Source organism: Peromyscus maniculatus, chromosome 4 (genome assembly GCF_049852395.1).
Source record: "Peromyscus maniculatus bairdii isolate BWxNUB_F1_BW_parent chromosome 4, HU_Pman_BW_mat_3.1, whole genome shotgun sequence".
In the NCBI taxonomy this organism is placed as follows: Eukaryota; Metazoa; Chordata; class Mammalia; order Rodentia; family Cricetidae; genus Peromyscus; species Peromyscus maniculatus.
In genome coordinates, this window is record NC_134855.1 from 154,715,563 (window position 1) to 154,738,845 (window position 23,283).

General features: G+C 44.2%; 2 long non-coding RNA genes across 3 annotated transcripts; one reads left to right on the forward strand and one right to left on the reverse strand.

Moving 5' to 3' along the window:
* Positions 1-220: 220 nt before the first annotated feature.
* On the reverse strand, positions 221-8,755 carry LOC143272796 (uncharacterized). The gene is made up of 2 exons (XR_013050376.1): positions 8,720-8,755; positions 221-1,283 (listed from the first exon to the last, which is right to left on the reverse strand). It is a non-coding gene; the product is annotated as an uncharacterized LOC143272796 (long non-coding RNA).
* On the forward strand, positions 8,713-23,125 carry LOC143272795 (uncharacterized). Of its 2 annotated transcripts, XR_013050374.1 has the most exons (4): positions 8,713-8,858; positions 13,803-14,016; positions 20,007-20,114; positions 22,616-23,125. It is a non-coding gene; the product is annotated as an uncharacterized LOC143272795 (long non-coding RNA). The 2 variants fall into 2 exon arrangements; XR_013050375.1 differs by lacking the exon at positions 13,803-14,016.
* Positions 23,126-23,283: the final 158 nt, after the last annotated feature.

Here is a 23,283-nt window from a genome sequence, read left to right on the forward strand (position 1 = left end):
CCGCCCGCGTGGCCTCCACCCAGGTGTAGGTTCAGTGGCAAGACCCTAAAAACGCCCCCTTCGAGGCTGGAGAGGTGGCTCGGCATGAGCATGGACTGCACTTGCAGAGGACCTGAGTCAGGTTCCCAGCACCCACATCAGGAGGCTCACAACCACCTGCAGCTCCAGTGCCAGGGAGTTCTGTGCCCTCTTCTGGCTCTCACAGGCAGCTGTACTCATGACACACACACACACACACACACACACACACACACACACACACACACACACACGGGGCGGGGGTGCGGGCAGGAAAGTGAGACTGAAACACACCTACCTAAAATTTTTAAAAAATGAAAAATTGCCTGATTTGAACTGGTGGGAACAGTTTTGGTAGCTATTGCTTAACATCTAGTTAATAAACAGTATTGTTCTTCAAAAGATACAGCCGTGTGACTGCAGATTAGGTGAAATGTTTGAATGCAGAATGCCACAGAGAACTGCTTTTAGATGATGTTCAGAAGTTGACCGTTTTTGTTTTTTTCACTCTCAGGCTCACAAAGCCATCAGGTTGTCTCTCCAGGACCCGCACCCCCATACTAAAAGGCCCAAATGGAGGAAGATCGCTTTGGAAAGACTGTGTATACCATGCAGAACTACGAGTCTGATGCTGGCAAAGCCATGTCCATAAGCTCTGTTTTCCTTGGTAAGAGAAATGAAGCTTCATGGAAAACCTTATGGGGCCTGGGTCTTCCAGGCTACACCCCACTCTGGGGCCAAGATGGCAGGAATGTTCCAGAAGCCCCTGGGGATTAGGAGGTCTGCAGTTCCGAGCACTGCCCTTGTCTTCCCGTTTTCTTTGCTTCATTTTCCTCTAAAATGTGAATATGTATTTATGTATTCCTCTCACAGCCTCTCTAACTCCCAAACCCCAAACACCGACGCCTTGTATAATTTTCCTGTTTTCTTTGCGGCTGGTAATTTATCTGGAGTGTGGCTCGACTGTCTTATCTTCCTTTCTCTCTGTGACCTGTTAAATTGCTTTGGCGGGCCTCGCCTCTCCAGAGACTGGAGACAGGCACGAAGCTTCACGCCGGACCGAGCAAGGCCCCACATCTGCGTGGGCGTGGGATGAATGCACAGGACAGCTCAGTGAGTCACCGCGATTTAGGGGACAGTGTGGAGGAGGGTGCAGATGACAAGGGCTCCGCACCTCAGGAGACGGACGCAGGTCGGGCATCTTGACGTCAGCCCGAAGCCAGTCTTTAAAAATAGTCAAGACTCATCCATGAATCAGGATGACCCTGCAGGGAGAAAATGAAATCGATGGCGGGAGGTTACATTGCTCTGTAGAAGAAAAAGTAATTTATTCTTGACCTCAGGGGGGTCAAAGTTACCAGTCAAACTAGACTCGGAAGTACTGAAGTGTTCAGAAACTCTCAAGGCAGTTGGAGCAGACTTACCACCTAACTTACAAAACCAAAGGGAAGCTCTAGAGGCCAAGGCACAGGACACACTCAGTTCAGCCACCATGGCGCGTGGGGCTGGCTCTGCCTTGTTGCAGCATCCACTGTCTCTCATGGGCCCTTCTGGATAATCTAGAGCCATGTATCAGAATATATGGAAAACAGTATTCACCATGGAAGTTGCCATCACTAACCCCAAGGAAAAGCCTGTGGATCTGAGTGTGCCATAAGCTTGCATGGCTGTTTACCCAGGAGAGCCCGCATGCCAGATTTGGCCCAACTTCAGAACTATCTGCTTTAGTTAATTTAATTGGTTTTCTTCTCTTGATGGAAAATAGATATTAGTTAACTCTTCCAAAATACCCTCCCTTCCAGCAAGAAAACCTCTGAAGGCATACTCTGGGCACAGTCTATATACGAAGTGGTTAAATTCTCCAGTGAATGATCCCACGCAGGCATCTAATCACAAAAATAATATTTAAACAGTCCCAAAGCTGGACACATGGCTGACATTTAATAAATACCAAATAACTAGTTGGTGCACATCTGTAGTTTTAAGTGCAAAATCAATTTTGCAATATAAAAGCAATCACCTGTGGGAAGCGGGCGTCTGTTTCATCTAGTGATTCACAAGTTGATGGTAATAAAGGTAAAAATAGGATTTACCTGTGGAACCAAAATTTTCTATTTATAAAAGTCTCACAAAGGCAATAATTAAACATGGTAGTTCTTTAAAGTATGGCTTAAAATTTTAGTCTTTTCAAATAAAATTAGCTCTGATTTTTTTTTTTAATTATTGTAAAGAGAAAACCCAGGAGGCTGCTGAACTTTTAAATTCCTCTTTCCCCTATAGGAACCTGGAACAACTTAATAAAACAAGTTAATTTCATTTCCTGTTTTGTTCTTGCCTGTATGTATACCAAGCAGTTATGGTCAAGTTTGAGGTACACTTGACTTTGTGACATTTATTTATTGTATGTGTTTCTAGTGCACTCACATGTCATGGTGCATGCATATGTGTGTGTGTGTGTGTATGTGTGTGTGTGTGTGTTTCCAGTGCACTCGAATGTCACAGTGCATGTGTGGGAGTCAGTTCTCTTCTTCCACTGTGTCCATCCTGGAGATGAAACTCAGGTGCTCAGGCTTGGCCGCAAGCACCTTTATCTGATGAGTCCTTATCTCCCTAGCTCCATTTCATGTGTTTTATTCCTTTGACTTAATATCCATGTAGAACTGAATCCTAAGCAGCAAGGGAGGCCGAAGGCAAGCATGCTTCATTCTATCTCTGCTGGCTAAGGAAGGGCAGCTACACGTATAGTTAGCTCTGAGAATGTGTATCGAAGAGCACAGTACCACAGTGCTGCCCTGGAGATGATGCAGCTTCAGGGCGCTGGAAGGAGAGCACAGTGGGGATTTCTTGGGACCAGAACATGAAAAATAAAATGTTTCAGCTTCCATTAAACATTTTAAATAAAATTATAGGGGAATATCAAGAAAGGCAAAGAAACTGATGGGGTGACTGGAAGTTATGACTCTAATTCTCTAATTACCGCCGAGTTAATATCTGAGGGAGCACCAGGGTGGGAGGGGTGACTCTCTCCTCAAGAGAAGACTCGTGATTCCTGGGGGGTAAGCCACATTCTCTGTCACGCGGTGGAAGAGACAAGCAGTGCCCTTTTCTTCTGGAACCTTCAGAAGCACAGAACACATTTATGACAAAGAGGCAGCTATTGGATTGAAGCAATTTGAATTGCAACAATTTAGAACGGTCTAAGGAAGGAGATCATCTTCTGAGCAGCGTTGAATCCTTTCGAAGTTATTTTGAACAATGGAGTGTATGTGTCAGATGAAATCTTTTAGCCTTTATCATTGCTAAAGATGTCAGTTTGGCTCTGGAGAAATAAAAAGCATCCCGTCTGCAATACTCTTACTTTTGTGATTATAAAATATTAATGGGAAGTATTTTTAAAAACGTGTTTTATAAGAAGGCAATAGAATTCAGGAACTTGATGTATTATCCACAATGTCTGGCATAAAATAAAAAATTACCTGGCATAATAAGAAAGGAATATGAGCAATAATCAAGGGGGCCAGAGTCAGTAGATGCAGATGGAATCTGCAGAAACAGGAGCTAGCTGGAAAGCCCTTCAGAGCACACAATACCTTTGATTAACATGCTAAGGACAAGAGGGCAAATGCTAACACATGAATGGAAACACAGATTTGTGTGTGTGTGTGTGTGTGTGTGTGTGTGTGTGCGCGCGTGTGCGCACATACATGTTGTTGTGTATGTGCACTTATGTGTGAGGTCTGTGTGCACATCTGGAGGCCAGAGGTTGGTATCAGGCATCTTCCCTCCACCCTAGGGCTCTCTCACTGAACCTGAAGCTCATTGATTGGACTTGCCTGCTTAGCCAGTGGACCTCAAGGGTCCTCCTCAGACTAAAGGTGCTTGCCTCTCCTCTTAGGCTTTTATAGGTGCTTGTGACTCAAACTCAGGTCCTCATGCTTGGGTAGCAAGCGCTTTACCAACTGAGCCATCTCCCCATCCACGCAGTATGAAAGATATCAATACTTCTGGCAGTGATCTCCAACACAGTGGGGAGAATGGGTGGTCAGCATGGTTTGCTGACAGATTCAGGGATGATATTAAAGGTTTCTTGTAACTGTAGTCTTCAGATCTGGACACTGTGCTATCTGTCAGCTTGTGTGTGCATGTGTGTGTGTGTGTGTGTGTGTGTGTGTGTGTGTGAGAGAGAGAGAGAGAGAGAGAGAGAGAGAGAGAGAGAGAGAGAGAGAGAGAGAGAGAGAGAGTGAATCTAGGGGCCTTGCTTATTCTATCTATTCTATCACTGGGCTATATTCTCAGCCTTTTTCAAACTCTTATTTTGAGATGGGGTCTTGCTAAGTTTCCCAGGCTAGCCTTGAATTCTTTGTGGTCCAGGCAGACTTTGCACTTGCCATCTTCCTGCTTCAGCCTCCCGAGTACCAAGAGTTACAAAGCTTTACCAACTTATAGGAGTTTTATAAAAACAAACAAGCTCAAATGTATCTTGTGAGCTGGCTCCCCACAGTGATCTATTGTTCTCTGTATCAGGACCAGCTAGGGTTCTCTCTGTCTTTGTCTACTGCCAAGAGAGGCTTCTTTGATGAGAGGAGAGAGCTACACTTAGCTGTGGGTTTGAGGATACATTTTGGAACGCAGTTAGGAATTGTGCTGGTCTAGTCACATGGCTCTTAGCCTCTCTTCTGAGATCCATTCCTTCAGTACTTGGTTGGATTTCTAGTTTCGGGCATGATTTCTCTTCTGTTCATGGCCTCAATTAGACAGCCATTGGTTACCGCCAAGACAGCAGTGGCGCTATTGCAACTTCAGGGTTATTGTGCCATGCTGGTTATTACTGCAGTTCATAGGTGTTGTAGCTGGATATGACTATCGGCTGCTTTCTTCCCTTGGCAGCTTACACAGTTACAGCTCCTGCACCCAAGGTTCAAAGAACACTGAGGAGGAGAAGACGGGAAGATTGTAAGAACTTAGAGGGTCACAGAATCCGCTGTGGGATTGTGTCTCCTAGAAATGGCTGGGACGCTTCACCCATAATACCTCAACAATATGGATGCCTAAACAAGACCTGAAAAATGACATCAATAGACATGCTAACATGTAAGGGGGAAGATCTTAAGGGGCCCACCCCTAGACAAAGAACTACAGGAAACTAATGACTCCAGAGAGAGGAAGAATTAGTTTCTCCCAGTGATGAGTCTCCTGATTGGTTACCCAATACAAAGTAGCCAGCACTGAAATCATATATACCCAAGCCACTAAATGGACTCAGCAGGTTGTATACACACACACACACACACACACACACACACACACACACACACACACACGTATATAAAGAGAAAAGAGGTCATCAACCAACATGAGATGGAATGAGAGGGATCATGGGGGGCAGGGGAGGTGGGCTAGAGGGAGGAAATGGAAAGGGACAAGTGATACAATTCAATTTTAAAAAAGTAATAAAAATCTTAGTAGATATCTTATTTGTATGTTATGTCTTTTACTTTAAAATTGCTGTCATGTTCGATTGTTATCACCCATCAGCCACTGAGAGGTGCAGTTTCAGGATTCTGATGGTTCCTTAAATTATGGACATCAGCTACAAATAAATGCGGGGGGGGGGGGGGGGGGACTGGAGAGACGGTCAGCAGTTAAGAACACTGGCTGCTCTTGCAGAGGCCCTGGGTTCCATTTCTAACACCTACATGGTGGTTCACCACCATTTGTAACTCAGGTTCCCGGGAACCCAAAGCCCTTTCCGGCCTCTGCAGGCTCCAGGCACACGAGTGGCACTCAGACAAAGCACTCATCCTCACAAAACAGCATAAAACAATAAAAGAGAAAGCAGGAGAACAGTTGTTTGAGAATGTCAAAACTGGTATCGAACTATTACTGACAGGATACTTTAACTGGAATATCGTTATTCTTTAATTTGGGCAGTCATGTCTGGGCTCGCCACAGTGCTAAAAGTTGATGGCAGTTAGATACTTAGCCAGCTACCAGGTGGACCCATTAGCACAGGGCTACTAAAAATCCCTGCTGAGTGTTGGGAATTTATGTCTGTCAGACACTGCTCAGTAGCTATGATGGAAAATGGGGAGCAGGGGCCGTGCTGAGGGTATCAGCCGCCAGGGCCTCACTCGCCCCTCCCCCTTAGCCTCAGCTGGGACAGAAGGATGGTAAACATGTCTCTAAACCCAGACAGGGCCATGCCCTGTTCTCTCACCCTGGCAGCTGAGAAGCAATGAAACTCTCCATTTACGGCTCTCAGTAGAGACTCCAACACAGTTTATCAAACGCACAAAAACATTTCTTTTTTCACATCAGAGGTTTCTGATGTCCACTTGGCTCATTTCAATTTCCGGTTCTTTCCAGACCCTGCTGTCGGGAGCAGTACTCAAATGGAGGAGACCATGCGTGTCTCAACAAATATGGTCAGCTACGTGATGTGAAACCCGAGGCTCAGTTTTTCATCTAGAGCTGGTGTCTATTTCCTCCATTTTTCACAACGTCTTTAGTGACTCAAAGAATACTACTGCTTGGGTCTCTTCTCTGGACCAAGGTTTTCAGGGCTTCTGTGTGGTTCAGGATATTGGCTTCCTACAAGTTGTCTTGTTAATACATGGTAGACATGAATTTGATCCTGCCTGGCTCCCATGTACACAGCCCCAGGGAGGGCTTCGTGTTCTCCAAGGCTGGAGTGGGATGATCTTGTCAGGGCGTATCTGGCCATTGTCTGGCCCATGAGCTGAAGATGCTTGTGCTAACTTCTGACCTAAAGAGTTCTGCTTTGTGACACAGAAAAAGCCACATGGAACTCACATTTCACAAATAGTCAGGGCACATGCTGACTGTGGTGGCTTTTATGCAGTCACAGAGAGATGAATAGCTTCAGTTGGTGACCTTTGGGCCCACAAAGCCTAATTTATTCATTGTTACAGAGTAAGCCATGTCTGTTCTCATGATGGTGAAGTCCTCATCCCTTAGATTTGACCTTATTGGGAAAAGGACTTTGCAGATAAGCAGCTGAGGTGACGTCACTCAAGTCCTAAACCAGGCTGGGGATGGGACATGTTGATGGGACGAGTTCCTAGCATGCATGAGGCCCTGGGTTGTAGCCTCAGCCCTGACTAAACTGGATGCAGTGACATTCACCTGTAATTCCCCAACTTGACAGATGGAGTCAGGAGAACCAGAGGGTCAAGGTTATCTTTGGTTTTATAGTGAGTTCAAGGTCAACCTGGGATACTGGAGACCTTGCCTCAAAGACTCAAACCCAAACCAAACACTAACGTGGGCTCCCAATATGTTCTTATAAAAATGGAAAATGTAGACTACAGAAGCTATCAGAGAGCCTGGGACAGAGGTTCCCTGTCTTCACTCCGGAGGGACCAGCCCTGTGGCTTCTGAAATTTGGACATCTACCCTGCAGCTCTGTGAGGTGCTAAGTGTGTGCTGTTTAAGTCCAACTGAGGCATGTTGTCATGGAAACTGGGGAAACTGACATGCTGGCCCAGGTGTACCCCTTGCAGCTCACTGGGACTTAAGAGGGTCTGATGCCAATAAACACTCGGATGCTTCCTCAGGGTCTTTTTTTTGTTTGTTTGTTATATATATTTTTTATTTTACAATACCATTCAGTTCTACATATCAGCCATGGGTTCCCCTATTCTCCCCCCTCCCACGCCCTCCCCTTACCCCCAGCCCACCCTCCATTCCCACCTCCTCCAGGACAAGTCCTCCCCCGAAGACTGTGATCAACTTGGTAGACTCAGTCCAGGGAGGTCCAGTCCCTTCCTCCCAGACTGAGCCAAGTGTCCCTCAGGGTCTTTTTGTTACCACTGGTGGAAAAGCTACTGGGAGGAACCCGGGTGGGTGCTTGTGGGGAGGCTGTCTCCCTCAGAACATTCCAGAACTCCCATGTGACAAGCACCTGATTTTTCTCAATAACAAATGAATCAGAAGCTGTCAGTTCAACTCCCACCCGAGGCGGCTTCTCGTAGCCTCCTAGTCAAAGGTTATAATTTTGAAGGAGAGGCTTGTATGTGTGTGTGTGTGTGTGTGTGTGTGTGTGTGTGTGTGTGTGTGTGTGTGTGTGTGTAGGGTACAAGAAATGTGAGTGCATGTGACTCTCTCTCTACCAGTGTTTTCAAAAACACACCATCAGAAGTGCCCAGTGTAACTCCTGGCCTGAGGGAAACTTTTAGCTTCTCATTTCAAGATCCCCAGAGAGAAAATGAGGACAGTAAGTGGTTCGGCTCCTCGGAAGAACCTGTGAACCTTTGAATCAACTGAACATGCTTCCAGAGCAGGACTCAGCTTCAAGTGCATAGCCCAGGTTGGCCTGAGACATGGAGGATGGCCTGAACGTCTTATCCTGGGGTCACGGGTATGTGCTATCGTGTGCTGATTTCAGTTAACAATACTTAATGAAAGAAAATTACCATTGTAACAAACAAGTCCCTTGGTCATTTACAGCTCCTAAATAGGCCAACTCACTTGCCAAAGTCACTCCAGTACAAAAGTCTAGATGTCTATAAGACATAAAATATGATATAATTATTCATATTAATAAGAGGGCTTTGTGACTCTTTTGTAAATAATTGGGTTCAGAATAAACATTCATAATAAATGTTTTGTGTTTATAAACTATTCTAGAATTTATTTATTACAGTAAACAAAACCTCAATTAATTACAGAGAAGACTTACTGAGGGGCCCATGATGCCCTGTTCCGATGTTGGTGCTATGAGAACAGAAGATACATGGAGACATCTACTGTGACCTCACTGCATTTGTGGGATCCGTTCTCAGCCCACTTGTGAAGATTGGAAAAGCTTACAGTTAAAGGTGAAAAGGATGGAGACTAGGAAACACGGTTGATGAACTGAGCAGTCTTCAGTATCAGGAAACCACAGAGGGCCAAGTGTTGAGCTGCACCTTGAAGGAGGAGATCAAAGGGTTTGAGGGTGCCCATGTGGGTGCCTGGGACCTACTGTATAGAGAGCACCAGCTTTCAAGATCCTTGCTATGGCAGACAGGGCTTCTCTTCTTGTTGTTTTGTTTTTGGTACCTTACAGGGAGCTCACCCCTGCTGGTGGGTGGAATCAACGCGCATGAGAGATCTGAGGCAACATTAACAGAGGAGACACAGACAGAAAGAATGGGAAATTCTCAAACATAAACAGCTTATGCCCCCAAAGATTACCTGAAGTAGGAATTCACTTCTTAGAGAAATAATTCCTGTAAATAGCAGCCAGCTTCTAATAGAGAGCTAAGCTGAGAAGTCTGTTGAGGTGAGTTAGGTATCTGTGATGATCCAGAAGGCAGGAAGTCCAGTGTTACCACAGCAGACACATTTGACGCCAAGCTCACACGTCAAGATTCTCAAAGGATTGTTGTGGGCTGCAGTGAGAACCTTTAAGGCCACATTCACTAGGGACACTAATTTTATTCTCTTAAGAAGGGATAATGAAGGGAATAAACCCCATAAAGTAGACAAGAGACTGGCAAAATCCGAAGCCATCAAGAAGCCTGAAAGGAGCCTCTTTCTTACTCAGAAGCCATCTCCAGCCCTTCGAATCACACAGTAATGATCAACCAGTGGCCATCACACAGTGGCCATCATGAGTGACCATCACACAGTCACCACAACACAGTATTGGCCTTCACAGTGGCCTTCATGCAGTGACCATTGAATTGTGGCCATCACAGAGTGTCCATCACATGTTGACATTACACCATGACCATCACATAGTAGCCATCACAGTGTGATCATCACAACATGACCATCACACAGTGGTCAACATAGAATTACCTTCTCTTGGTGGCTGTCACAATGTGGTCATCACACAGTGGTAATCACACCGTGGCCATCACACAATAATCAACATGACCATTACACAATGGTTATTATACTGTGGCAATCACACAGTGACCACCACACAATAATCATCACACAGTGACCATCATACAGTGACCATCAAATTGTGGCTGTGGCACATATTTCCCTCAGGTCCATGTAGTTCAGAGAGGATGACCCTGCCCTGCAAGGAAGCATACCTTCCTCTTCTGGCTTTGTCCTCTCATAGCAGCTTTGCTGTTCAGAACTCTTCATGTACCAGGCAGCCTTGATCTTCCCCCTTCTTCAGCCACTCTCAATCTCACATTTCTGGGTCAGGGCCTCTCACTGAACCTGGGGTTGGGTGGTTAGGCTAGACTGACTGACCAGCAAGCCTCGGGGATCTGCTTGTCTCTGCCTTCTCATCACTGGGCGTACAGCTGTGCACTGCCACGCCCGACTTTCATGTGGGTGTTGGGGATGGAACTCAGCTTACCATGCTTGCAAGGCAAATACTTTACTGGTTGAGCTGTCGTCTCAATCCTTGCATTAATTTTTATTTAAAAATATGTAGTTTGTGAAAACATTTACCACGATCATGAAGGTTTTTTGATATCTACTTACATTTCTGCCTGGACAGATGGCTCAGCTCCTTCTAGTCAGGCAGGGCTATTCCTGTGACATCGTCTGGATCATACATGTGGTCCTCAGGTCCTAGACTAGATCTTTTACCCCAGGGGACCCGAGTGTCTCACTTGTGCCTTAATCACAGGATCCTTCTCTTAGAAAGATATGCTGAAGATTTTCTACACAGACTTCTCCTTCTCATACAAGGAAAACAAAAAATCCCTTACCCTGTTTACGGATAGTTTGACAGATCCTGGCCAAGGATGGTCCAGTAGAGAGAGTTGCACAAGGCTGTGCCTAGGTTGGGCGTGAGCTCACTTATCTTTATTCTACCCTAGACTTCCTCCATCATCTGGCCAGGTCCAGACTGGAACTCTCAGTACCTGTGGCTTCCTGTCTTTCTGTCACTGCCGTTTGTCAGTGGTCAAGTTCCATTTAGTTATCCCCATTGTCTTTGTTGTTGTTTACCTTGTTTTTTCTTATTTTGGAGAGAAAATCTCATATAGCCTAGGCTGGCCTCTAATTTCCTACGGAGTAAAGGATGACCTTGAACTTCTGATCTTCATGCCTCCTCCTCTTGAGCACTGGGATTAGAGAGGTGCACTAGACTGTCTAGTTTGTATGGTGTCAAGGAACAGGCCCAGGGCCTTGTGCATGCTATCTAAGCGCTCTACCAGTAGAACTCCATCTCTACCTTTGACTTAGCTGTTGTCAAAGTGGCCTCTGTTCAGGTTCAGTCATCTTACGCCAACATGTCACCAAGGCCACAGGGCTAAAGGACTCCTGTCAACAAAATTTCATCATTCTCCTCCAACAGCTTGAGACCTCTCAGTTTGTCCACATGTGGTCTCACTCAATTCTGGTCCAATGTTGCTTCATGACAGTCCTTGGACTGAATGGAGAGTAATGCATCTTCCTCTAAATTCATTCAGTGGCTTCTTGCAAACCAAATGCCTTGGGAATGTTACTCGGTCATGTTGGCCTGCTGTCTGCTTTGCTTAAGATTGCTACCTGCGAGGAAAAGAAGGCACGAACTGACTTCACAATAATCTCCCAGTGCATGAATTGCCATGAGTTTATCAACCCTTTTGGGAAGGAGGTGGGGGGGGGGGAGGCATGGAAAGCTGAGTCTCCGTTACAGTAAGTAGAGTGGTAGGGACCTCTCCAGTGGGGACCAAGGTGGAAAGGCACACAGTGGATTCAGTGTGGATGAGAGGGAGTCTGTACCTGAGCCCTTCCACCTCTCAGGCACAAAAAAGGAGCAACTGTGATCGGGCTGAGCCACTGAAGGAGAGGAGTTCTTGACTCACGAGTTCTGCTGAGTTCTTTGCATCTATTAGTATTTATTCTGGAATTCTAAATTGATCCTGCAAGTTCTTAAAAAAATAAGAATAGAAGTCAACCAGGCTTCAGTGAAGTATCAGGTCAGCACATTGAGCTAGGAAGCTCACAGAGTTAGAGGATGCAAGTCCCCTTTTGTCATGGGGCTGGGGGGGTGTCTCAGTGGGTAGAATGCCTTTTATGCAAGCATGAAGGCCTGCATTTGGATCCCTCAGCACCCATACAAAAACTGGGCAAAGATACAAACTTTTGTAAGCCTGGCTCTGAGAAGTAGAGATGGGGCTGGGGTGGGGTGGTAGTGGGGTGGTGGTGGTGGGGTGGTGGTGGTGTGGTGGTGGTGGTGGGGTGGTGGTGGTGGTGGTGGTGGTGGTGGTGGTGGTGGTGGGGTGGTGGTGGAGGAGGTGGTGGTGTGGTGGTGGTGGTGGTGGGGTGGTGGTGGTGGTGGGGTGGTGGAGGTGGTGGTGGTGGTGGTGGTGGTGGGGTGGTGGTGGTGGTGGTGGTGGTGGTGGTGGTGGTGGTGGTGGAGGTGGTGGTGGAGGTGGTGGTGGTGGTGGTGGTGGTGGGGTTGTGGTGGTGGTGGAGGTGGTGGTGGTGGTGGAGGTGGTGGTGGTGGTGGTGGTGGTGGTGGGGTGGTGGTGGGGTGGTGGTGGTGGAGGTGGTGGTGGTGGTGGGGTGGTGGTGGGGTGGTGGTGGTGGTGGTGGAGGTGGTGGTGGTGGTGGTGGTGGTGGTGGTGGTGGTGGTGGTGGTGTGGTGGTGGTGGTGTGGGGAGTTCTCTGGCCTTGCTGGCCAGACAGGCTAGCCTAATAGGTGAACTTCAGGCTCAGTGAGAGACCTTGTCTCAAAAAATTAAGGTCAAGAGTGAAGGGCTGTGGACTGCACAAGCAAGTGTACACACATGTCCCCATGTACATACACACACATGAACGCATGTACACACACACACACACACACACACACACACACACACACACGAATGCACGAAAGCATGCACATACACTTGCTTATCTCATTACTCCACAGAAGCACCCTATATGTATCCATCTTGTTGACAATTTGAATCATGCAACATCATACTTTTATCCTTAAAATTCAAAATAATGTATGATGTGTATGCTATCCTGAGCAACTGAGTGGTGTTTCAGAGGAGAAAAACTTTGCCAATCTCCCAACAGCCTCTTCTGCCACCGAGGAGGGAAAAAAAAAAAAAACCAACAAAGAATAACAAGGATGAGCTTCCCCAATGTTCCAGAAAGCTTCTGCTCAGTTCTTCCATCGCTTATGCAAACTGGGTGGCACATGATTTAATTTCAACTTATTAAGTCAATTACCTGAAAAATAGACACCAAATTACAATGTATACTGTTTTTTTCCCACTCTATAGAGAATCAAATGTCACAGGTGGGTGGGATACAACAGAATTTAAAAAGTTTTCTGCTTTTGAGTGTGATACATAATTTCCAATGACTCATGGTACTTGTTGAGCTAAAGACTCCAACCTAGCTGACTCACAGCACCACACTGAAGCTTCGAGAAGACTTTCCCATTCTAACAAGACTTGACCTAAGTTATCTTGACCATCACATGCCAGGGCTGGGCTATCCATCATTGAAACTAGCAATCCTGTTGCCAGATGATAGACTCAGCGGCCCCCCTCTGGTCTCTGCACACTGATTCCCTGACGGTAATGGAGTGCTCTGGCATCCTTTAAGATCTTTTTAAATGCAACAGCTATTGTCAGGTTCTAATGAAAAAGTGGGGCTCTTTATTCATCTGTAATTTTGAAAATGGCTTCATTTCTTTCCCAAGAACATTTGCAGCATTTTGGATGACTTAAGAATACCATGTTTCTTAAAGCGGCCGTGGGAGCAATGTGAAGGTCTGGGGCTGAAAAGCCTGGATTCCTTGATTTGTTTCATTTCCTGTCCCTTCAGAGCCTGAGAGCTTACACAATGAGCTTTTACTTGTGTGTCTATTCAACCAACAGGAAAATAGAACCCAAAGTAATTAAGACTGATTCACACTTCCCAACTCAAGACAATATTCTACTTGCTGATCTGTGACACCTTGGAGAAAAGTCAGATCCTGTACATTTCCATGTCCTATTCTGACCTGGAAGGTGGACGCTGTACTTGGGCACAGAACTTCAAAGAAAGACCTTTAAAGAAAAGGAGAGCTGCTAATGTATCTGTGCGAGGGAGGTGAGCCAGCCAGGTTTTGTTCCCTCCTGAATCCGTGCTCACAGACAGGTTTTCTCTGAGAAAATGTCAATTCAGGGATCAGGAAGTTTCCAGGAGGAAGCAAGAGTCTCCTCTGAAAAGACCATTTTAGAGCTGTTGAGGACTTTTATGTAACCCTGTATTCTCTCTACTGGTACATCCTGAGTCCCTACTGTGTGCCATGAGATTACTGAACATGGGAAAGTGACCTGTGGCCTTGTGGCTTCTTCTGCCACTAGGAAAAGCAGATTCTTTATCCACAGAGCTGTGGCAAGTTTGAGTGGCTGTGAGAGACAGGGGTCCAGTCGTGTTCTTACATAGGTTGTTCACCTGCTGAGGATGGGAAGGGTGGAGAGGTCTCACCCGTGTTGAGCAGCAAGAATGGATCCCAGAAGGATGGGGGCTGCTGAGCTCTACATGATGGGGTGGGTGGGGGCTGACATCTACAGAAGCAGGGAACACTGCTGTGCTGCTCTACTTGCCCCCCATCTCCCCTGCTCTTGAAGCTGGGGGACCAAGTTGGGTTCAGAGTCCGGTGAGGATGTGGACTCAAGGGCAGTGATGGTGAATAGACCTCTGTGTGTCTCAGAGTGTGTGCATAAAATATGTGGTCCTAGGCACACACGCATGGCTGTGTGCCCAGGTGTGGGATATCCAGAGCTTGTCTAGGAGTCCTCAAACCTTTGTGCCATTTGTGTGTTCTTCTGTAAGTTAGTTTGTAATGTGAACGCCATCCACTTAGGTGGGGTGTAGCACACGTCTTGAGCATCTACACAAAGCCTGCCCGGAAGCAAAGGCAACATCAAATAATGCTTGGTGCCGACTTGTGCTGCCAGAGTGCCTACAGAGCTGAGGGAGCGGTGACACCAGTTCAGGGGAACAGGATGCCCCTCGCTGCATTCTCCTTAATTACATGTCTGATTTTCCTGGCTATGTTAAATGTCAAAGGCTGTCTCAATGGGCCCTGTTGCTCTTTACGCCCCAAGTGAGGGCAGATGATAAATGAAAACCCCAGAGTCACTGTGAATGCAGAGAGGGTGGTGCCCACTGTGGTGATATATTATGCACCCTAATAAAATTTACCTGAAGATCAGAAAGACAAAGGAACAAGCCTCGTCTTACCTCTAGGACTCCTCAGCCTGAAAAAGTCTAAGGCAATAGGCCTCTACCTGAATGAACTTCCTTAGCTGAAAAGGCTTCTAGTTCCTGTCTCCTCATGTGTTATATACCTTTCTCTGGCCAGCCATCACTTCCTGGAATTAAAGGCATGCGTGCTTCCCAAGCAAAGGTATGAGCTCTCAAGCGCTGTGATTAAAGGTGTGTGATTCCCAGTACTGGGATTAAAGGTGTGTGCCACGACTCTCTGGCTCTGTTTCTCTCCTAGACTGAGTCAATCTCATGTAGTCCAGGGTGGTTTTGAACTCAGAGATCCAAACAGATCTCTGCCTCCTGAGAGTTAGGATTAAAGGTGTGTGCCACCACGGCCTGGCCTCTGTGTTTAATCTAGCGGCTTGTTCTGTTCTCTGATCTTCAGGTAAATTTTATTAGAGTACAACAAAATATTACCACAGCCCACAAGGCCTGGGTTTGGATGCTCCAGTGCCACTGCCCTCTGCCCGCCAGCCATAAGCCGATCCTCTCAGCCTCAGCTCTGACCTTGCCAAATGGAAAGTGCATGCAGCGTGGAGGGTAGAGGGCAACACGCAGGACGATGTTCTCTCTTTCTACCACACGGGAACTTGGGATTGAACTTGGGTAGTGAGGTTTGGCTGCGAGCGCCTTTACCTGCTGAGCTATCTTACTAGCCCTTGAGTTTCCTTTTGAAATAAAAAAAAAAAATCAGACAAAATAAATCTAAAGTTTTCCTTCATCTCCTTCCCCCCTTCCCTCTTTCCTTTCTTCTTCCCTTCCCATTCCTTATTCATCTTCCTCCTCCTCTTCTTCTCACCTTTCTCTTTTTCTCCCTTGAGAAGGGGACTTACGGAACCAAGACTGTTCTTGGATTAACCATGTAACCAAGGATGATCTTGCATTTCTGATCCTCCTGCCTCCACCTCCCCAGGGTTACAGGTGTGCACTGCCATGCCTGATTTGAAACTAAGATTTTCTGAGCAAATACATTTTAAATGCAGAATAGCAAGATTGGAAGATATAATGCATCAAATACCTCTCCCATCGCACAGCAGCAATTGGAAGGCAATTCCTATGGCACTTTCCTCCTTTGCTGTGGGAAATTAATGTTGAGGTAGCATTTAGCTTTTGCCATGCTTGAATGTGCAGGCACCAGGTAAAACGAGATGGACATGACCCAAGAGCACAGAGCAGCCACAGCACAGTGCCAGCACTGTCTCCCGCTCTGTTTGCTGAGTTCTGTTTCTGTGTGTAATAGAGAGAAAGAAGGGAGACATTTGGGAAATAATGTGAAAGCAACCAGAAAAAAAAAAAAAAAAAAAAAGCCGGTGCCACACAGATAGCCCTGGCCCATTTTGTTCAAGACTACATCTGCTGCTGAATGTTATTGTTATTATTATTGTTAAAGAGCCTTACTGTGTGGTCCATACCTAGTATTCCCCTGCTTCAGCCTCTTTACTGCTGGGGTTGAAGGTGTGGGCTACCACAGCTGTCTTCTTTATTTATTTTAAAATGAGATCTGGAACCCAGAGTTAGGACTTCTGTGGTGATATAGTGTGTACCCTAATAAACTTGCCTGAGGATCAGAGAACAGAGCCAGCCACTAGATTAGACACAGAGGTCAGGCAATGGTGGCACACATCCTTAATTCTATCACTCAGGAGGCAGAGATCTGTCTGGATCTCTATGAGTTCAAGGCCACACTGGAAACAGTAGCACACACCTTTAATCCCAGCACTTGAGATCTCATGCTTTTGCTTGGGAAGCACACAGGCCTTTAATCCCAGGAAGTAATATGGCAGGGCAGAGAAAGGTATATACTGCATGAGGAAACAGGGACTCACTCTCTTTAGACTGAGGATTTCATAGATGTAAGAACTAGTAACTGGCTGTTCTGCTTCTCTGACCTTTCAGCTTTTACCCTGACATGTGGTTCTGGGTTTTTATTAAAAGACCATCTAAGGTTATTTTACCCTCTAAGCATTCTCTTGCAGAGGGAAGATATTATATTGGAATGGATATTTCTACCAAATAAACAGAGTAAAAAATTTAAAATTATATGGAAAAGATCTCTCAGTTGATTTTAAAAGGAAAATTGAGACTTTGTCAGTTAGCAGGAATAGATCCAGTAGAAATTGTAGTACCTTTAACTAAATGATGAAATTTACAAATTATGGGCAGAAGGTGAACCTTGGCAAAGAGCTTGCAGTAATTTTTTGGGAGAGATTAACAACAAATATCCCAAAAGTGATAGAATTAAACTTATAAAGAGAAACAACTGGATCCTGCCTCATATTGTACAGGAAATACCCATATCTAGAGCCCCTACATTTCATAAGACGCAAGCCAAAAAGGAAAAGCAGGTTACAAATCAGAAAATTTAAGTAAAGTCATTCAAAGTCCTTATAATTCTGTCCAAGAATAGGAATTATATGCCATTCTGATGGTATTAATGGATTTTTTTTTGAAACTTCCAACATAGTTACTAACTCTCAGTGGCCTTACATATTGAAGAGTGGTCTTACATATTGAAACTGCTGAATTTATCCCTGATGAGTCAGAATTAACTTTGTTATTTATTCAGTTACAAGAAATAATCATGAATAGGAACCATTCTTATATATAACTCATATCTGATCCCATATGGTCTGCTAGGCCCTCTAGCATGAGGTAACAATGAGATTGATAAACTATTGATAGGAAATGTGCTGGAGGCCTCAGAATTTCATAAAAAATTATGTAAATAGTAAGGGTTTAAAAAAGGATTATCCCATAATCTGGCAACAAACCAAGGAAATTATAAGAAAATGTCCTACTTGTTCTTTTTACAATCAAATTCTACTACAAGCAGGATGTAACCCAAAGGGTACCCAGAGGAATGAAATGTGGCAAATGGATGTGTTTCACTTTGCAGAATTTGGAAAACTGAAATATGTACACTATACAATTGGTACTTATTTAGGATTTCAATAGACAACTGCTCTGAGTTCCAAAAAGGCTGATTCTGTAATCATGCATTTGCTAGAAGTTATGTACATCATGGGTATACCTGCACAAATTAAAACTGACAATGCTCCAGCATATGTCTCTGGTAAAATGAAACAGTTTTTTGTTTATTACAATATAAAGCATATTACAGGTATACTACACAATCCTACAGGCCAAGCAGTCAAAGAAAAATCAAATCAAACTCTAAAGGATGTGCTAAATAAATAGGAAAGAGGTAACAACTCCCCCCTCCTGAAATAGATTACATAATGCTTTATTAACTTTGAATTTTCTCAATGCTAATGAGAAAGGAACAACAGCTGTAGAGAGCCATTGGATAAGAGAAAAAAACTACGGAATTAAATTAGCCTGTATATTTTAATGATGCACTAACCTCAGAATGGAGATGAGGTTTTGCTTTTGTTTCTATAGAAGAAGAAAACTATGGATATCATCAAAATTGACAAATGTTTGATTTGAACAAGAGAGACCTCTTAATTAGATGAGGTGATAGTTTATCAACCAATGTGACTATTCAATTTAAATTAACTTATACAACTAACAAATGCTTTTCATTTGATCAGCTATAACTTGCCAAAAAGGGAACCTCCCCAAAGTTAGGGTTGGGGAAGGGTTTTTGTTTTTGTCTTTCAGGGCAATGAAGGCTAAGGAATCTGAAGAACACTGGACAAATGAGACATCTGAAGAAAAAGGACAAATTATTCAGAAAAAAATGTCCCACAAAAGAGATTTTTTGCAGTGAACCATTACCATACCTAATGCAATCTCTGAAGTCTCCAAAAAGATGATGGGCCCCCACAATGTTGATTCCATCAGGTTAATGATAATGTCACCAAGCAGACAAACACCACCCAAAGATTGGCTTTAGACTACAAAGTGCTCAGGACAATTTTGAGATGGCTAGCTGAGATGATCCAGCCTTACAGACTACTCCAGCAAGGACATGAGACAAGCCCTGCACTTTCCCATTATGCAGAGACTGGATAACAAATGATACAGCTACCTATCCCAGGACTTGACAATTAACCCAAAAATTTTCTTTTCAGTATTCCCTAAAGATGCCTTTGCCCCTAGACAGTAGGAAGTAATTTTAAGAACACGACACCCACATTCCAAAGAGGTGGGTTGGGTGGTTTTTGGTCATTCAATGGGTTATGGATAATTGTCATTGTTTAGGATAGTTGGTTACAAGTTATTAATTGATAATGGTCAAAAAAGAAGAAGAAAAAGATTAAACAAATGATTTAGGGTTCTTGTTTAAAAAAAGAAAAAAGAGGATATAGATATAAGATAAAAGGTAGATTATTGAATCTACTTTGAAAAAAAGATACAGAAATGATGGAGAAAGGGTAGATTATTAAATATACTCTGAAAAGAAAAAAGGGAGAATATAGATATGATAAGATAAAAAGGTAGATTGTTGAATCTACTTTTAAAAAGCAACTACAAGTTTTAAATATTTTACATTGGATTGGATTTTTGTATATTGTATACAAATTATATATATTGATACAAATTTGAGATTGATTTTGTTAGAAAATACTGTACATATATTTCTAGTCTTGTTCCAAGTATTGTACCTATACAGCTCATTTAACAATGTAGTTCAAATTGGTAGTCCTTAAAAGTTATTATCAACTAATTAAGATATAAAGAAATGCAAGTTAGTATTTAGTCACCTATTACAATTGAACATGTAGTCAGGTTAGGTATGTTTTTAAGGTCAAATAGAGATACATTTTAGATAGACAGGTCATCTTCAAACACTTCAGAGATCTACAGAATATGGAATTTAAGATGTTTTAATGACACAGATTCTTTTTTTATGACAGTGAGACATGTCTGCTCCTGGCAGCACCAATGTACTTCAGGGAAGATGATGGGCATCAAAGAAACTCCTTATGGAATTTACTTTCTTCATGGCAAAAGTTAGCCATTAGGTAAGAAAATGCCCTTGCCTCGACTGCTGACAGTATGCTGTCCAAAATATACAAGCAGGACCCAAAAGAAAGGACTGCCTAATTTTGTCAAGACAAGGTAGGAAGGCCCTTCAGAAAATCCTGCTTCACAAGTGAGTCTGTCAGATATGCTAGGGTTATAGGCTGAGGGTGGATGTCCCAGCGTTGCAGAGAAATCTTGGGTGATTATTCAGGCAGCCAGCTGTTTCTGTCATTTCTCACATTTTTTGGAAGTTGCTTATTTGTACTTCCTGCTTACTCAGTTAATATTATTTTCTTCTTGGGTCTCTGAAGAAATTGAAGATTAGATAGTTATAGTTTTCCTTGTTAACAAATTCAGAAAAGAAACTTACTACAGAAGTATAAAGTGTATAAGTTTGAAAAACATCAAAAGATAGTTTTCGGTTGGTAATACAAGTTAGGTATTCTATTATCTATTGTTGTACCTGTATTGAATTAGGTACAACATTTTGGACTCACCAAAATAGGTTAAATGATGGAGTATTTTCTCTGAATTAGTTAAATATTAATGGACTGGACATTGTTAATGTAATTCTTGACTATATATATTATATATATTTACTGTATATAGTTTTTCCTTATACTAGTTATAACCTTCTTTCATTATTTTAGACAAAAATGGGGAAATGTGGTGATATAGTGTGTACCCTAATAAACTTGCCTGAGGATCAGAGGACAGAGCCAGCCACTAGATTAGACACAGAGGTCAGGCAGTGGTGGCACACATCCTTAATTCTATCACTCAGGAGGCAGAGATCTGTCTGGATCTCTATGAGTTCAAGGCCACACTGGAAACAGAGCTAGGCAGTGGTAGCACACATCTTTAATCCCAGCACTTGAGATCTCATGCTTTTGCTTGGGAAGCACACAGGCCTTTAATCCCAGGAAGTAATATGGCAGGGTAGAGAAAAGTTTATAAGGCATGAGGAGACAGGAACTCACTCTCTTTAGACTGAGAATTTTGTAGAGTTAAGAACTAGTAACTGGCTGTTTTGCCTCTCTGATCTTTCAGCTTTCACCCTGATATGTGGTTCTGGATTTTTATTAAAAGACCATGTAAGATTTGAACCACCAACAGGCTTCTTCTGGGAGAAGAAGCAGTAGTGTGAGATAGTGAGGCCCACTGGATGGCAGCTGCCTTGGTTCTAGGGCTTCTGAATAAGACAGAAGAGTTAGTGCATAAGTCCTTGGTTTATTCTTGTGTGTGCACGAGTGTGAATGCACATGTGTGTGCACATGGAAGATAACCTCTAGTCTTGTTTCTCAGGGAATTCCCACCCTCGTCCTGGTGTTTTGTTTTGTTTTTTGAGACAGGGTCTTCTCATTGGCCTAGAACTTGTGGATTGGGTTAAGCTGGCTCCTCAGTAAGCTCCCAAAGTCTGCACATTCCAGCCTCCCTAGTGCTGAGATGGCAAATTCCTACCAACAAGCCCGGCTTTTGTTATGTGGGTTTTGGGATGGAGCTCTGTCCTCATACCTGTATAGTAGGCACTCTCCTGAGGCTTCCCTTAAGTCTCTGCTTTATGGTCCCAACATGCTAAGAATGTATTCTCAGCAGATCACTGTCCTAGACTGGACAGTGTGATTTTTCTGACAGCCTAGAGTGGTGTGGCCACTTGAGCTCATTTTGTTCAGTGAGAGCATCATTTCCCACAGGTCAGTGGTGAAGTCGTGTGTGACTCCTACCTCCCAGGCCTTCTTCTGGACTTGTCTTCACTGTGGTCAACAGGAGACAAGTTGACTCTACCAGCCTGTCTTTGATCTTCATGGTAACTTTAGTCTTAAGCAGCAGTCCCAAATAGTTACTAAATTTGAATTTCAAATTTGTTCTCACTTAGTAGACATAATCAACTCCAAACTGAAAATTCACATTTCAACTTTAAGCCAAGGTGTACACCTGTCAATCCAATTGCTAACAACAGAAAGTGACTCTGAAGAACTAGAAAGGACAGGCTCTTATGGGAAGGGAACCAGTGGTTCACAGAACCACCAAAAAGGCTCAGGGCTCCCAGCTCCCGTACCACTGTGGTGAACTTTTCGATGTGCCGGTTTCTCAGCCTCCGCATTAGTTACTCCCGTTTCACTGTGACAGAAAACCTGGCAGGGGCAACATTAAGGGAGGAAGGGTTGGTTTTGGCTCCTGGAGTCACGTGACAGCAGTCCAGGGTGGTGGGGAGGTGTGTCTGCTGGGCCAGTTCCGCCCGGGGAGCTTGTGGAATGTCCTCTTCACATCTTGGCTTTGTGTGAACAGTAACAGCGTAAGTAATTATAAAAGCAAATGGGAAAGTGCATCAAGCACAACACAAACCCTAAAATGTAAGGACGAAAGTGTTCTTCACTTTAGTAGAGAGGAGACAGTTTCAGAACTGAGATGGGAAATTAGCAATTAAGCAGACAGTGATTAATTAGATCCTCTGTGGCTGAGATTGGTGGTGTGAGTTTTATTGTGGCATCATTTCTAGATGGAGTCCCTACCCTGTGCATCCCAAGATAAAGCCTAGCTTGACCCTGAGGAAATCCTGCCTCCAGATACGATCACATCCAAAAGTGGGCATTCAAGACCACCGTGTTCACCTAAACCAAGTCAGAAGCACTCTTTTGGGGACAGCCATGGTTTGTTCACTGTTGCCACGAAGCTTGTCTAAACGATGCATCTAACCGGAGGTTTCCCCTGAACTATCTCACACTGTCTCCTCGTTCTCAAGAAGTATCCATTTTCTTTTATTTTTGTGGTGCTGATGTTTGAACTCAGGGCCCTGACAAGAATTAGGCAAGCCTCCCTCCCCCATGGAAACACACCCCTATCTTTAAAAAAAATCATTTTGAGACAGAGTCTTCCTAAGTGGCTGAAGCTGGCTACCAACTTGCAACCTTGCTGCATCAGCCTCCAGAGAGTCAGCCATGTGGATGCTCCCGATGGACCAGATGATTGTGCAGTCTTTGGGAGAAATTAAATAACCCTGTGTTTTAAAGGTTCAGCTGATGACTTAGCAGGTAAAGGTGTTTTCCACCAAGGCTATTGACCTGAATTTGATTCCTGGGACCCACATGATGGAAGGAGAGAACCAGTCATTCAAATTGTCCTCTGACTGCCCTATACACACATGGTATACACACATGGTACACACAC